This window comes from Vicia villosa, linkage group LG1 (genome assembly GCF_029867415.1).
Source record: "Vicia villosa cultivar HV-30 ecotype Madison, WI linkage group LG1, Vvil1.0, whole genome shotgun sequence".
Lineage (NCBI taxonomy): Eukaryota > Viridiplantae > Streptophyta > Magnoliopsida > Fabales > Fabaceae > Vicia > Vicia villosa.
In genome coordinates, this window is record NC_081180.1 from 40,399,706 (window position 1) to 40,415,854 (window position 16,149).

Sequence of the window (16,149 nt, forward strand, 5' to 3'; positions counted from 1 at the left end):
CTAGGCAGGTGTCTAGTCAACCTAATCCTCATCAATGAACTGCATCTTTTGGAACATTAGAGGAATAGCAAATAATTCTTCTCGAGTTGCTCTCAAGAAGCTGATTTCTACCAATCACCCGGATTTTGTCTTCATAGCTGAACCGTGGATGAATTTTGATTCTTTCCCTAAAAGCTGGCTTTCCAGGTTTGATCTAAAATTATTTGCATGTAATAATAGAATTAATCAACTGCCAAATCTTTGGTGTTTTTGCAAAATGAACTTAGACCCCATTGTGCTTGACACTGATGACCAACAGGTTACGTTTAGCATATCTTTGAATAACATTGAGCTTGGTTTCTCTATAGTTTATGCTTCTACTAACTACATTAACAGAAGGAATCTTTGGACTAAGTTAAGTAACATAACGGATCCTAATGTTCCCTGGTCCTTCTTAGGGGATTTTAACTCTATTGTCTCTGCTGATGAGTATAGAGGGAGCCATACTCCTTCTAGGACTCCCATAACTGATTTTTTCAACTGGACTGATAATAATAATCTCATACATCTCCCAACCCTTGGAAATCCTTTTACTTGGTGCAATGGTAGACGTGGCAGGAATAGGACTGAGAAAAGATTGGATAGAGTTATAGGTAACTTAAGTCTCTTAGAGCATTGTAAGCATGCTGTCTGTCACACACTCCCTAAGCATAAATCAGATCACTACCCTTTGCTTTATTCTTTAAACTTTGAGAAGATAGCTTTCAAATCCCAATTTAAATTTATGTCTATGTGGACTCTTCACGAGGATTGTTCTAAAGTCATTGAGGATGTTTGGAAAACCAACGTGTATGGCTGCCCCATGTATGTTTTAGATAAGAAACTCAAGCTCCTAAAGATAAGACTTAAGGATTGGAATAAAAACTACTTTGGCAATATTGGCAAGAATGTTAATTGTGCTGAGGAAAAGTTAATCAATATTAAAAAAGACATTGGTAATAATGGCTACACTGATAGTTTACAGGATTTAGAATCCAAGGCTCAGCATGAGTTAGAGTTAGCTTTAAATATGGAAGAGGAATTCTGGAAAGAAAAATCCCGAATCAAGTGGCAGGTCAATGGTGATAGGAACACCTCTTTCTTCCACAATTATGCCAAAATTAGGAGGAAGACCAATATCATTTCTGCTTTGGTTATTGATGATGAGGTGGTTTATGACCATGTTAGGCTTGAAAACCACATTGTGACTCATTTTAAAAAGCTCTTTAACAGTGAAGCTACTCTCCAGGATAATAATCTGATTAGCTCTGTCATACCTAATCTTGTAACTGACCAAATTAACAACCTTCTAACTGTGACTCCGAGCCATGAAGAGATATACCAAGCTGTTAAAAATCTTAAGGCTGACTCTGCTCCAGGCCCTGATGGTTTTGGAGGAGTCTTTTACCATACTTATTGGAGTATTATTAAAACTGAGGTCATTAATGCGGTGTTACAATTCTTCAATCATGGTTGGATAATGCCTAATTTTAATGCTAATACTCTGGTATTAATTCCTAAAATTAAGGGTGCTAGCAGCATTGGTCACTACAGACCTATTGCATTAGCAAACTTTAAGTTTAAAATAATAACTAAAATTATTGCTGACAGACTTTCTACTATCCTCCCTAATCTTATCTCCCCTGAGCAGAAAGGTTTTGTTATTGGTAGAAATATTAGGGATGGTATATGCCTAACCTCTGAAGCTATTAACATTCTTAACAATAAGTGCTTTAGTGGGAATGTGGCTTTAAAAATTGATATTGCAAAGGCTTTTGATACTCTTAGTTGGAAATTTATCATAAATACTCTTAAGTGCTATGGTTTCAATGAAAAATTCTGTCAATGGATCAATGTCATTCTTTGTTCTGCTACTTTGTCCATCAGTTTTAATGGCAAGCAGGTGGGTTACTTCTCTTGCTCTAATGGTGTGAGACAAGGTGACCCCCTTTCTCCCTTACTTTTCTGCCTTGCAGAAGATGTTCTAAGCAGAGGGATTACTAACCTTGTAAACACTAATTGTATTAACCTTATCAAAGCTAACAAAAATAGTATGGTTCCTTCTCACACTCTTTTTGCAGATGATGTCATGATTTTTTGTAGAGGGGATGTCAAATCTCTAACTGCCATTGGTGATCTCCTAAAGGATTATGGTCAATGCTCGGGGCAGTTCTGTAATCTCACTAAATCCCTTATATATGCTGGAGGGATGTCTGCTGCTAGGCATAATAGTTTGGCCACCATCATTGGCTTCACTATTGCTCACCCTCCATTCATGTATTTAGGGGTTCCTATATTTGTTGGGAAACCTAAAGCTTGCTATTTTTTATGCATTGCAGATAACATAAGGCTTAGGCTGGCTGCTTGGAAAGCTAAAGTCCTTTCAATGGCTGGTAGAACTCAATTGGTCAAATCTGTTATCACCAGCATGTTGGTCCATAGCATGACAATCTACAATTGGCCTGGTAGTCTAATTAAAAGGATAGAAACTTGGACAAGAAACTTTATCTGGAGTGGCAGTTTGGAGAAAAAGAAATTGGTTACAGTTGCTTGGAAAACCTGCTGTACAAAGGTTCAAGAAGGAGGCCTTGGCATTCTCTCAATCAAAGATTTTAATAAGGCTACTAATCTCCATCTCTGCTGGAAGTTCCTTAATGAGAATCAAGCTTGGTCCATTCTGCTTAAAGGTAGAGTCAAAAGAAATGGTAGGATCATTAAGTATGCCATAAAATCCTCCATTTGGAATGGAATTAAAGAGGCTCACTCAACTGTGGTGGATAACTGTGTCTGGAGCATCGGCAATGGTAAAAGTATAAACTTTTGGTTAGACAATTGGACGGGAGAAATTCTGGCCAGCAAGCTAAAAATTCCCTATCCTTTTCATCCTAACCTTACTTCTAAAGTCAGTGATTGGTGGCAAGGTTCTTGGCAGATCCATAGAAACGTTCAGGCTGCTTTTCCTCTTCTTCTTGAAACGGTTTCTGAGTTTCATATTCCTGCAGCAGAGGCCCAGGACCTTTATGCTTGGAAAAATTCCAGAACTGGTAATCTTACTTTGAAAGAAGCTTATGCTTTGGTTACTCATTCTAGCTCTAGCACGGCTTGGAAACACTTTCCTTGGGATATAGACTCGCCTCCGTCTCATTCTATGACTGTTTGGCGTTTAATGCACAACAAGATCCCGACGGATGATAACTTGCATATTCGTGGATTTTCGTTTCCTTCAATGTGCTCCCTATGTTCCTCTTGCTGCGAATCGTCGAGTCACCTGTTCTTTACTTGCAGTTTTGCTTGTAGTATTTGGAATTGGTTTGTTGGTCACATAAATGTTAATTGCCGCATTATGAGTATGGAGGACTGTAAAAATATTCTTTCTTTCAGCTGGTCTCCTCAAGCTAAGGCGGTTATCCACTACTGCATTGTTGCCATTTTACATCAAATCTGGCAGGCTAGAAATCAAATCAGATTTGAAGATAAAAGAATGTTGTGGCAGTCTGTTTCTTCCCGGATTTTGGCTAGTGCTAAAGCTGTTGGCAATTTCACTAAGAGGGCCTCTACTGTTTCTATGGCTAGCTTCTCGGTTCTCAAAAATTTTGACATTACCATCAAGGCTGGGAACCAGGTTAGAATGGTAGACGTTTTTTGGTCTCCTCCTCTTTTAGGTTGGGTCAAAGGGAATGTGGATGGGGCTGCCAAAGGCTCTCCTAGTTTGGCTGCGTGCGGTGGGATATTTCGCGACCATAATGCTATTCATATCGTCAGCTTTAGCTCCTTCCTTGCTGAACAATCTTCAGATGTTGCTGAGTTCCTTGCTTTGATCATGAGTCTTGAATTGGCAAAGAATAGAAATTTTGATAAAGTTTGGATTGAAACGGACAGTAGTTTTGTTGTTAAGGCTTGTAATAACCATGCTCTTGTTCCTTGGCGGCTCCGATCTCGTTGGCTCTCGTGTTGGGATTATATTCTTAGCATAGAGTTTAGGATAACCCACAATTTTAGAGAGGCCAATTTTTGTGCGGACTCTTTGGCTAGCATTGGTTTTAAAACCAAAACTACTACCTATTATAATTTCGTTCATAATGATATCATTAGAGAATATTTGCTTGACAAGGTTGGTACCCCTAGGCTTAGGCTTTGTCATTAAGGGGTCTTGGTTTGGTCCCCCCTTGTGTTGTATGGTTCTCTTTTTATTCAATGATATCTTTTTCTTTTGATTAAAAAAAAAAAAAAATTGAAGAAGAATTGTAGCTGTTGTTGATTTTCCTAAATTTTCCCATATCTTGTAATTGTTGATCTTATAGTTTTTTATTGTTGTTGCTCTTCACAAATAATCATAGGATTAATTATAGATTACCACTATAAATTGCTCTGCCATTTTAAATTTACAAACCAATAATCAAATTGCAGAACCTAGTTGTTGAAACCCAAATTCAGAAATATGATGAGGAATTTTGAAGAAACTCAAAAAATAAAAAAGAATTAATAAATTTAGTTAGTATATTTAATCACAAAAAAAATGGCTATAGTGACCACCATGAACTTGGTTCAAATCAAAGTCTAAGACAAAAAATTTGACGTTTTATTGAATTTTAATTAATAGTTATAATTATCATACGCCACATCAGCGCCATGTCAGATGCCACACAAATAAAAGTTGACGTCGTTAGTAAAAATTGGACCGAAAAAACTAACATAATTTTTTTGAACACTTTAAAACTTTTAATCAGACCCTGAGGTAAATTAACCGATAATTTTCATGATTCAATAATATCTCATATTTGTTTTTTTTTTCTAGTTTTTTTTTTCTGTATGGGTATGGTCATTACATATGTTCTTCAACAAACATTGTGTTTTGCTTTTATATAATTAATCAATTAGATTAAAACGAATGGAAGATAACAAGTGGTTGTACTCAATTCATATTTTTTTCATTTGGAAATCTTTTTCAAACATGTATTTTTATATTTTTAGTAACTAATAGTGATTTTTATGATTCAATAATATTTGATGTTTGTTTTATTTCTTTTTCTAAAATTATTTATGTGTGAGTATGGTCATTATATATGTTCTTCAACAAACATTTGCTTTTGCTATTATATAAGAAGATTATGTTGTATAAGCCAATTTTTTTAATCAATTAGATAAAAACAAATGGAAGATAATAAGTGTGGTTGTACTCAATTCATATTTTTCGTTTGGAAATCTTTTTTAAACATGTATTTTTCATGATGTTTTAAGTACCAAACAGTGATTTTCATGATTCAATAATATCTCAAGTTTGTTTTATTTTATTTTCTAAAAACTATTTCAGTGTGAGTATCATCATTATATTTGTTCTTCAACAAACATTTGGTTTTGCTTTTATATAAGTTATATTTCAATGATGTTGGTTTCTCATCAACTACTTAACTTTTTGTTCCATCGAGTGATTTAATGTCTAGTTTTTTTTTTTTTTATTAACAACTATAATTTCAATCTTTTTTATATATACTTTACTTAATATTTCTAAAAATTGTACCTTTTTTAAAATAAAATCTCTATTTTAAATAACATTATTCTCAAAATATAATTTTATTATAAATTACCTGGTATATTTATTATAAATTTTATATTTTAAATTAATAATATGAAAAAATTTGAGAAATAAAAACAACATCTAAGGACTAATTTCTTGAATTTTATTAGACCTTTTAAATATTTTTTATCTTATAAAATCGATCCACATTCCTTCTAATAAACATATTGTATTTTTTAAAAATACGTTACTAGTATCTAATGGACTATCATTTATTTTATTATCAATTATATGTTATTTTAATTAAAAAGTTTTAAAAAAACTTAATTCGTATTGTTAATAAATTATAAAAATAATTTAAACAAAACTTATATTATTTTATTAAAATTTTATTCTTATAGAATTCAATTCATATTCATATTATATATATATATATATATATATATATATATATATATATATATATATATATATATATATATATATATATATATATATATATATATATATATATTCTTTCAAAAGAAATCTTTAAAGGTAGTGCCGGCCACAACAATAAATATGCTACTTTTATGTCAGAGTCGGACAATGTTTTTATTTATTTTATTTTATTTTTTAGTAAGATTTCAATAACAAATTTATTATGACCGCCTTAAAAAAGATATTTATGTGTGAGTGTGGTCATTACATATATTCTTCAACAAATAAATCAAAAACGTAAATATATTTTTAGATGATTATTTTCTTTTTCTAATAATAATTTACGTATTTAAAAAACGTGAATATATTTTTATTTTTCTCATTGGTTTTTCATTTCTTTATTTACAAAAATTTTTAAGGTTAAATATGTTTTCGTTCCCTATAAAATAATTAAATTTTATTTTTGATCTTATTACAAAATTATTATGCATGTAGTTTTAGTCTAGGTTGTTAAACTGATGTGTATTTTTAAATAATTATTTTACATACGTGTTTAGAATGTTATAAAACGTTGCTTGAAAAAAAATTAAAATTTGATTTCTAAGTCGAAATTTTCATTACTTTTATCATTATTTTTTGAAATTTAAAAAATTCATATTTAACTTTTATCATTTTAAAAAAATTCAAAACTTGATAAATAAACTTTTTACAAGTGTTTTAAATCATTTGTGAGAGAAAATTATCCAAAAATTTAAAAGTTAAAGACTAATTAAACAATTTTGAAATTCCAGCAAATAGAAACAATTTTATTTACTTCTCACCTCACAACCCTTTTTCTTGAAATTCGAGATAAAGTATAGAATTTCGTGGCTAATTCCAAACCAAAAAGTTATAGAATTCAAAACTAATCATGAAAATCAAACAGAGACATTGATCCTTATCTAAGAACAGAAGTAAAATAAGACCAAAAAAAACCATCTTTTGGAATACTTTAAAATACATAGAATATCTTAATAATTGGGTAAGTAAATTAAATATAGTTACGTATCATGATAGAAATCTTGAATACACAAGAAAATGAAAATACCGCTAATAGAGAATGTATAAAAATTATATAAAAATTGTCAAATATAAGAGAATGATAATTGCTATTTTTTATTTAAATTTTATTTTTCTTTGTTAAAATATATTCCTCTAAATATTTTTTTGAAAAATATTATTTACATATCTAATAACTTATTTCTATTTTGTTGTTTGGATTTTTTTTTAAACTATTATTTACCTATCTAATAACTTAATTGTTATGGCCAACAAATTAAGAATAAACTATAAGAAAACTATAAGAAATGGTGAAAGGATGAGTTATATTTTATATTACTCTCTCCGTTCCTTTTTAAGTGTCGTTTTAGCAAAAAGTTATTCAACCAAGATAGTGGATTATTAGAGTTATTTTTCTCGATATACTCTTATTTATTTTTCTCTTTCTAAATAAATTCAATCATAAACTCTCTTTTTTCAATAACTAATTGAAAAATTTGAGGTGGAGTTAATGAGAAAATAAGGATATAAATGATAAATTATAACATTAAATTATAAAACGACACTTAAATATCAATAAAAAAATTCTTCTAAAACGACACTTAAAAGGAAACGGAGGGAGTAACACTTATTAAAATTTTCATTATAACAAACTAAATGAAAGTTAAGGGAGCTGATTTTTTTCTGCTAAGGTAGTAAGCTAGCTTTCTACCTAGATAACTTTCTACATAGGTGGGAAACTCGAGAAGCATTGACAGATCTTACCGGATGCTTGCTTTACTAGAATGTGTTTGTAGGAGGGATATAAATTAGTTGATGGTCTGTAGTTTTTATATGTAATAATGATTTAAAGCCTAAAGTTGTTTATGCAGTAAATTGAGTTAATTAGTCTACATAAAGATAATTCAGTTTTAATTTTCAAACCCAGTTTCTGAAATTGAATTCAATCTAGAGGATAATAATCAATAGAGTGTAAGCGGATCAAAAAAATCCAATTAAATCGATAATCCAAACCAAATCAAACCGAAATTAAAACGATTATTATTGGTTTGATTTCAAAAATCGAACCAAACCAATAAAAATCGATGTGGTTTGGTTCGGTTCTCGATTTTAGTTTTTAGGAACCGTCAATCCGTTGAACCAAACCAATGGAAATAATGACGCTCTAAATATTTTATTCTACCCATCATTAAACTCACATTTTTTTATTGGTCCAACCATTATCCATCTTTGTAAGCAAAACATGCATCTAGAACCAAACTCTAAAGCATAGAAAATAGAAACCATAAGTCACAAAAAATATGCTTTCACAGAACTCCTGCTCTTGCTGCCCACAACTATTGTTCCTTTCACTACCGTCATTCTGATATGTTATGGTCGTCTTCTTCGTGTTCAAGTTCTCTTTGTTAATTTTCATATATTTTTTGTACTTTTTTTCTTCTTTTTCTTCATCAAAATTCATTCAGGTCTTGTTACAAAATAGTTTTGATGCGTGTTTGAGGTGTGAAACATGTTAATGAATGTGCGTTTTGTTATATTCTATATGTTAAGCTTTGAAATCCCTTTTCAACTTTTTGATGCTAAGTGTTAACTTTTATATTTGATAGTGAACTTATTTCATGATCAATGGAAATCATGTCACTATTTCGTATGAAATAAGAGCACCTTGTAATTTGTTTGAACAAATATAGCATGAAATAAATACCATGAAATGTATTATCTTAAAAAATAATAGTATAAAATACACCAAAAAACACGATAATGGAGAATATACGGATGAATATAATGTTTTTAAAAAATAGTATAAAATACACCAAAAAACACGATAATGGAGAATATATGGATGAATATAATGTTTTAAAAAATAAACATTGTAAACCGATCAACCAAACAAAACCGAATCAAACCGGTTAGTTTGGTTCGGTTCCATTTTTGAAAAATGTTGAAAATCAAACCAAACCGATGGAAATATCATTGGTTCGGACCTTTTTTTTAACCAAAAACCGATTCAAACCGATATGATTACACCCCTAATAATCAAAGCATCACTAGAACAAACCCACAAAAAGACTCAAAGTGAGTGCCCAATCGTACTTTGTGATAGCGATAGCCACAGTTTCCTACTAATTTATTTAGATCTTGCAGCACCAGCTACTATAAAGCAGGGGTGACCCCTGAGTACGGGCTCGCAAGACGGAAGCCCAGAATATCATAATTTAAGGGGTACCAAATTTTGTTTTATATATATATATATATATATATATATATATATATATATATATATATATATATATTAAAAGAGAATTTTCTATTATAAAATTATTTGTTATTTTTTTTTTGAAAAATACTTGCTAACAAATATATAGGGGAACTACAAAATCAAAATTAATAAAAGAATATAGAGAATTTGGATTTGTAAATGCTAAGGCTAGTGCTGAAAATATTGCGAATGAAATGAAAATTGAATGTGTGTTTATTCAAAAATGTTAAATTCGTAGAAAACAACACTATGATGAAAATTCATCTCAACCCACATAACTAAATCTTGAGTCTGTTGAAGAGTCTTTTCGAAATCACTATTTCTTATATATTGTAGATCAAACAATCGACTCGCTTGATAGAAGATTTGAGTAGTATAGCACATATGAAACTGTTTTTGGATTCTTGTTTAGTATTGAAAGGTTTAGATCATTATCTGATACGGACTTGAAAGCATGTTGTAAACATCTTAAAACTTGTTTAAAATATGACAATTCTATTGATCTTGATGGTGAAATTATGTTTGAAGAATTGAAAGTTATTAGAGAAGTTTTAATTGTTTAATCAAAATCAAGCTATATGATATTGAGTTTTTTAAAGATCTTTAATTGCTTTCTTAATCCATGCATAGCTTATAGAATAATATTGACTATTCTTATCAGTGTTGCATTTGCTGAGAGAAGTTTTTCTAAATTAAAATTATTAAAATCTTATTTGAGATCTACTATGTCACAAGATAGATTAAATAGTCTTACTTTGATTTCAATTGAAAATATTTTTTTTGAAGAACCTTGATTATGAATAAATTATTAATGATTTTTCATCTAAAAAGAAAAAGAAGAAGTCTCTTTTTAGTAATTTATGTTTTGATGTAGTATAAACATTGATTTAAAGATCCATATTTGTATTCTTTTTGCACAAATGTCAAATGAAAATATTTTTTTATCCAATTATTTCTTTTATCCTTATGTATTTATTGTTAAAAAAATTATAGGGGCACCACTCTTTTGATTCGCCCAAACTTCCAAATTCAAAAGACCGACCCTGACTATAAGAGAGTTGGGGAAGGAATTTTGTGAACATGCGGGGGTATATTAAGGGGACACCATAAATAAAACTATCTAATTTTTTAGAATTTATTTCGGAAGATCTTAATTTCAAGGTTCTTAAATATTGGTATCTGATTATACTAATTATTATATCCACTTGTTGTCGGGGCGAGAGCTATCTTATTTTATATATATATATATATATATATATATATATATATATATATATATATATATATATATATATATATATATATATATATATATATATATATATATATATATATATATATATATATATATATATATATATACACACTAGTAACATACCCGTGCGTCCGCACGGGTATACAAAAATTAGTGTAGCATTATTTGAATAATATGAATAACATGAATAAAAGTAAATAATAAAAATATTTGAAAGTATTAAGAAGGCAAAAATAAATTTTGACATACAAAAATTGAAGTGGAAGAACCTACAAGAAAATAAAATGGTGTTAGGATGAACAAATAATAAAAGAGATAATATTATGAAATTGAATTTAGATATTTAAGTAATGTATACCTTTTCGATATTTTGATATTATATATATAATTTATTGAAATATTTATAAATATTGAATGATAAATATAATTGTATAAAGAATACTGATATTCATATATTTGTATAGGTTAAAATAATTTTGTATGATGAATTTGAACTCAAATACATATTAAAAATAATATTTATCAATATTTTTTTGCATGAATTTAATTGATTGTGTCCCGTTACAAATTTTAAAATGTTATTTGGTAATTTTTATAATAATAGAAAGAATTGTTTAATACATGATAATAATAATAAAAGTATAATTGTATTCAAATATACATTAAAAATAATATTTATATATGATTTTTTTGCTTGAATCTAATTGGAACAAATATATATATATATATATATATATATATATATATATATATATATATATATATATATATATATATATATATATATATATATATATATATATATATATATATATGACTGAATTACTTGGGTCATTAGGAAAAATGGCACTCCCTCATTAAGATTGCACCCTCATTGTTGGCACCGATGTATTTCTTGGAATTATGGGTATAAAGTTGTTTCCGATAGCTCGAATTCTAATGGAAAGAAGTGAGAAATGAAAATTAAACAACTCCAAGTTCTCAAACGGATTATCAATGCCTAAAGCAATAGCTTCTTTCATTGTTGAACACCACAATGTGAAGCTTTGAAAGGTATATAATACAACATCCATCTACAATTATCACATCATATATATATATATATGTATTCTCAAATTCTACCTTTGCATCTGGCATTGGATAATTAGCCCTTTACACACCTTTAAATCTACTCAAACATTAATAGAAGGCCTAAATCAGTTAAAAACAAGAACACATCTATATTTCCTCAAAGAATTCCTGTTGTGCCTTGTGAAGGGCCTAACAAGGATCATGAGGCGGGTGTCTGAAGTATTTTCTGGTTCTGCCTCATCCACAAGGAAGGTGGGCAGAGGTGCCTGGGTGGCCATTGGATCAGGTGCGAGGTGCCTATGCCACATAGATGTCTCATTTTTCAAACCATATATAAGTTTTCATTTTCAATCTTTTGTTGTTAATCTTAAGAGAGTAAAAGAGAGAAGTCCCATGGAATAAGGCCAAGGGTTGAATGCTTTTAAGGAGAGATTAACTGGTTTGGGAAACATATTACATAGTCAGGAGTAGAAATTAGATATTGTTCTTGGAGAACATGAGAAACTTATTTTTTCTCTTACAATCTTCTTGTAGGTTGAGTTTAAATAGTCAGGAGTAGAAATTAGATATTGTTCTTGGAGAACATGAGAAACTTATTTTTTGTAACTCATTTGTAACTCTTGTAACATATTACTCATAATGGATTGAAACGATTAGCTCTCCTACAGACGTAGATCAATTTTTAGTCGAACATGGTAAATAAATATTTGTGTGCATGTTCCTCTTCTTCATTTATATTGTGCATTAGTTTATTGTGTGAATACTCTACATGAAGGTTGTTACTATTTCTTGAAATTGTTTATTTTTTTGGTTGCCTTTATTATTTGCTCTAGTGTTTTGTTTTTGTTGGTTTGAACAAGTTCCGTGAATCCCCCAACAAATGGTGCCCACAATGGGGAAATTGGAACAAGTGTTTCAAGTAAGAACCAAGAAAACTAAATGGTACATCGAGGATTTTTTTGGACACGACTGCTTCCGGTTGTGGAATGTAAAGACTCAAAAAGTTTTATTTCAACAAAAGTATGGATATGTTGAAGGGTGAGGCATTGATGTCGTCAAACCTAACACAAGTAGGGAAGACCAACACGATGGATAGGGCAGGATTTTCTTTAGTCAAGTGTTCTTAGAAATAAATTATCATTGAAAATCGTTAGGGAGAAGACTGTAGTGAAAATGTGGTTAAGCTCGGAGCAGCTTATATGACCAAGTTATTGACTCATTGATTATGCTTGAAATAAAAAATTTATTCATTTAATATGATATATTTAAATTCCATTGTGGAGCAACTAATTTCAATAAAATCATTGATGACTTGCAAAACATTAAGGTGAAGCTTGATGATGAGGACAATGTTATACTCTTGTTGAGTTCATTACCTATATCCTTTGAACATTTCAAAGATATTATTCTTAATAGTAAAGAAGACATTATTACTTGAAGGATGATGAGTGTGTTGAAGGCTTTAATGTTTCCAGGAGAAGAATGAGAGTGGAAGAAACCATAAGAAGAAGAAATATACCTCAAAGTTCAAGTCAGGTGATGTTAAAAGTCAAAGTATAAGTGATTTAATCATTACAAGAGTGCTCACTTCAAGAAGGGTTATCTAGACAAGTGTGGCGATGAGAGCTTTGTTCATATTGCAGTTTCTTCGTTTGAAGGTTATGAAAGTGCAGATGCACTACTAGGGACTAGTTGGAAAACTAAAAAAAAGTTAGCTTATGAACTTTTTATGCTTTTATCCCATGTCTAAAGAATGCATATTTTGTGACTCTGGAGTTGAAAGAAGGTGGAGTATTTGCCTTGAAAATGATATAGCTTGTAGTGCCTAAGTTATGAATTATATTTGTATCAATATGTTTGAAACTGTGATCTTCTTTTACACTATGTGAGGTATGTTCCTGAACTAATAAAAAAAATTCTTTATAAGCATGTTTTATGGATTATTGTATTGTGCTAGAATTAAACAATACGTGTTAAGAACTACACGTGGTGCGTTGATTATTGCTAAAGGGTCCAAAATGCATGGTTTGTAAATTTTGGATAGTTATACTATTATAGGTCATGCATCATTATCTAGTAAATAATTTTATAATAAAAACAAACTATGATATTTAACATTAAGATATGTTAGTGATATGGGTTTAGTTGAGCTAGATAAACAAAGTTTGCTATGAGGTGAACAAATGGATAGACTAGACTTTTGTGATAATTGCATACTTGGAAAATAATATATGGTCAATTTTAGAAGTGGCATGTAGAATTTTAGTAAATCTTTTGAGTACATTCAATTGAATATTTAGGGTTTGGTAAGAATGATTGCTCATGGGAATGAATAATATTTTCTTCCCATGATCGATGATTTCTAAAGAACAATATGTGTTTATATTTTGAAAAATAAAAGTGACATCTTTAAAAAGTTTAAGGAATTACACGCTCTTTAGAAAATCAACTAAGAACTAAATTGAAAGTTTTAAGGATTGGAAACGACCTAGAGTCTCTGTAAGAGAAGTTTATTGAATTTTGTAGAAAGAGAGATGTAGAGAGGCATTAGATCGTGGCTTATACACATAGAAAAATAGATTTGGTAGAAAGAGAGTTTAATGAATTATTGGGAGTTATGTTACACAAGAGTTTTTGGAGGGAAGTTTTGAGCACATCGTATTCGATCAACAATTATTTTTTTAGTTTGAATTAACCTCAAGACACCGATAAAGGTATCTATTAGGATATTGTCAACTTAATTGAATTTGAAGGCTTTATAACTTTAATGTTTGTCTAAATCAATCAAGACAAATTTGATGTTATAGTTATGAAATGTGTATTCATTGATTATCCAACGAGTGTGAAGAGTTACAAGTTATGAAAGATGGAATCTAAAATAAAATCAATACTCATGATAAGTATATGTGTTACTTTTGATGAGACCTATGTATGGGTGATCTGCAAAGACATGGGGAATCTATAATCAAAAATAAATGTGGAGAAGACACATATTAAGGTGGATGCTTCCACTAGTGTAACTAGAGATGATGAGGAAGAGCATACTCCAACTTTGAGTGCTAGAAGAAGAAAAAATACATTGCTTCTTTACTATCAATTGGATAGAGATAGGATGGAGAAGGATATTGCTCCATCCCAAAAAATATGGTCATGGTGACCTTATTTATTATTATCTGAATGCAACAGGAGAAATGAAAAACTCAGAATAAGAGAACTTCAAAAAGGTATTTGAGAGCAAAGAAAGGAAGAAATTGTTATAGGCACTAAAAGAGGAAATTCACTCATATGAGAAGAACAATACTTGTAAACTTGTGGAACTAAAATATTCATGTTCCAATTCGAGTCATACATCCAGTCATGATTCATCAAGTCATGAAAAATCTTAACTTGGATCACGTTAGCAGAATTGAAACAAAATATAAAAACTTCAGCCATGAATCGATTCATGACAAGCTCTAAATCAAATCACATTTTCCGAAAGTAATTGCAAATTGCAAAAACCTCATTTGAATCGATTCAAAAAAAAAACATGAATCAATTAAAGTTTCTAAAAATAACTGGTATCTTGAAAATAAATAAAATTAAGAATCTCACATTTATCTTGGAGTTCCTATGATACATATTGAAATTACAAAGAATCATTTTTTCTACATTTCTCATATAATGAAGAAAAAATAATCAACAGAAAAACTAACTAACTCTCTTTCTTTTGCATGTAGTATTATTTCTTTTTCTATAAAAGAAACAAATAATTGTGTTTCATTTACTTGCTCAATAAGAGCATGATGCTCCTTTTAATTTTTTTTAATGTAGATTAGGTTTCTCCTTATTTACATTATCTTGTAATGATAAATGTTTGAGTATTCTAACCCTCGTGTTTTTAGTTAATATTCTTTCAGTTCTAAATTATAAGATGTTTTAGACATTTCACATAAATTAATAAACATAATTAATTTTGTATTGAAAATAGAAATTATGTATAATTTTATAATATTATTATTCATTAATTGCAAATAAATGAGAAATTAATAGAATTAAAAGAAGGAAGATTAATAAATAATAGAGTATATTAGAAAAAATTCATTAATGTTGTATTGAAATTGTAAAAAAATGTATGACACTTTTTTTTTACGAAATGACTTATAATTTGAGACATATAGAGTGTTAAATAAATAAACAACATTATTTATAATTTTTTATTCAATAAATTAACTATTTCTTACTATGATTTTTTTGTTTTGCTTTTAATTACGTTGAGTAGAGGGCGACTCATGTGAGAAACATTTGGTTATTATCAAAAATAAGGATAATCAATTATAGTCATTAGATTAGATTGTTGTTAAGAGTTTCATATTGGACAATATATGACGTGAACATGTCTTTATAAGTGGGAACCAGGGCCGGTCCTTTGAATTTGGGTGTCTTGGGCGAATCAAAAGAGTGGTGCCCCTATAATTTTCTTAACAATAAATACACATATAAAAGAAATAGGATAAAAAACACATTTTCATTTGACTTTGTACAAAAAGAATACAGATATGGATCTTTGAATCAATGTATACTAACTACATC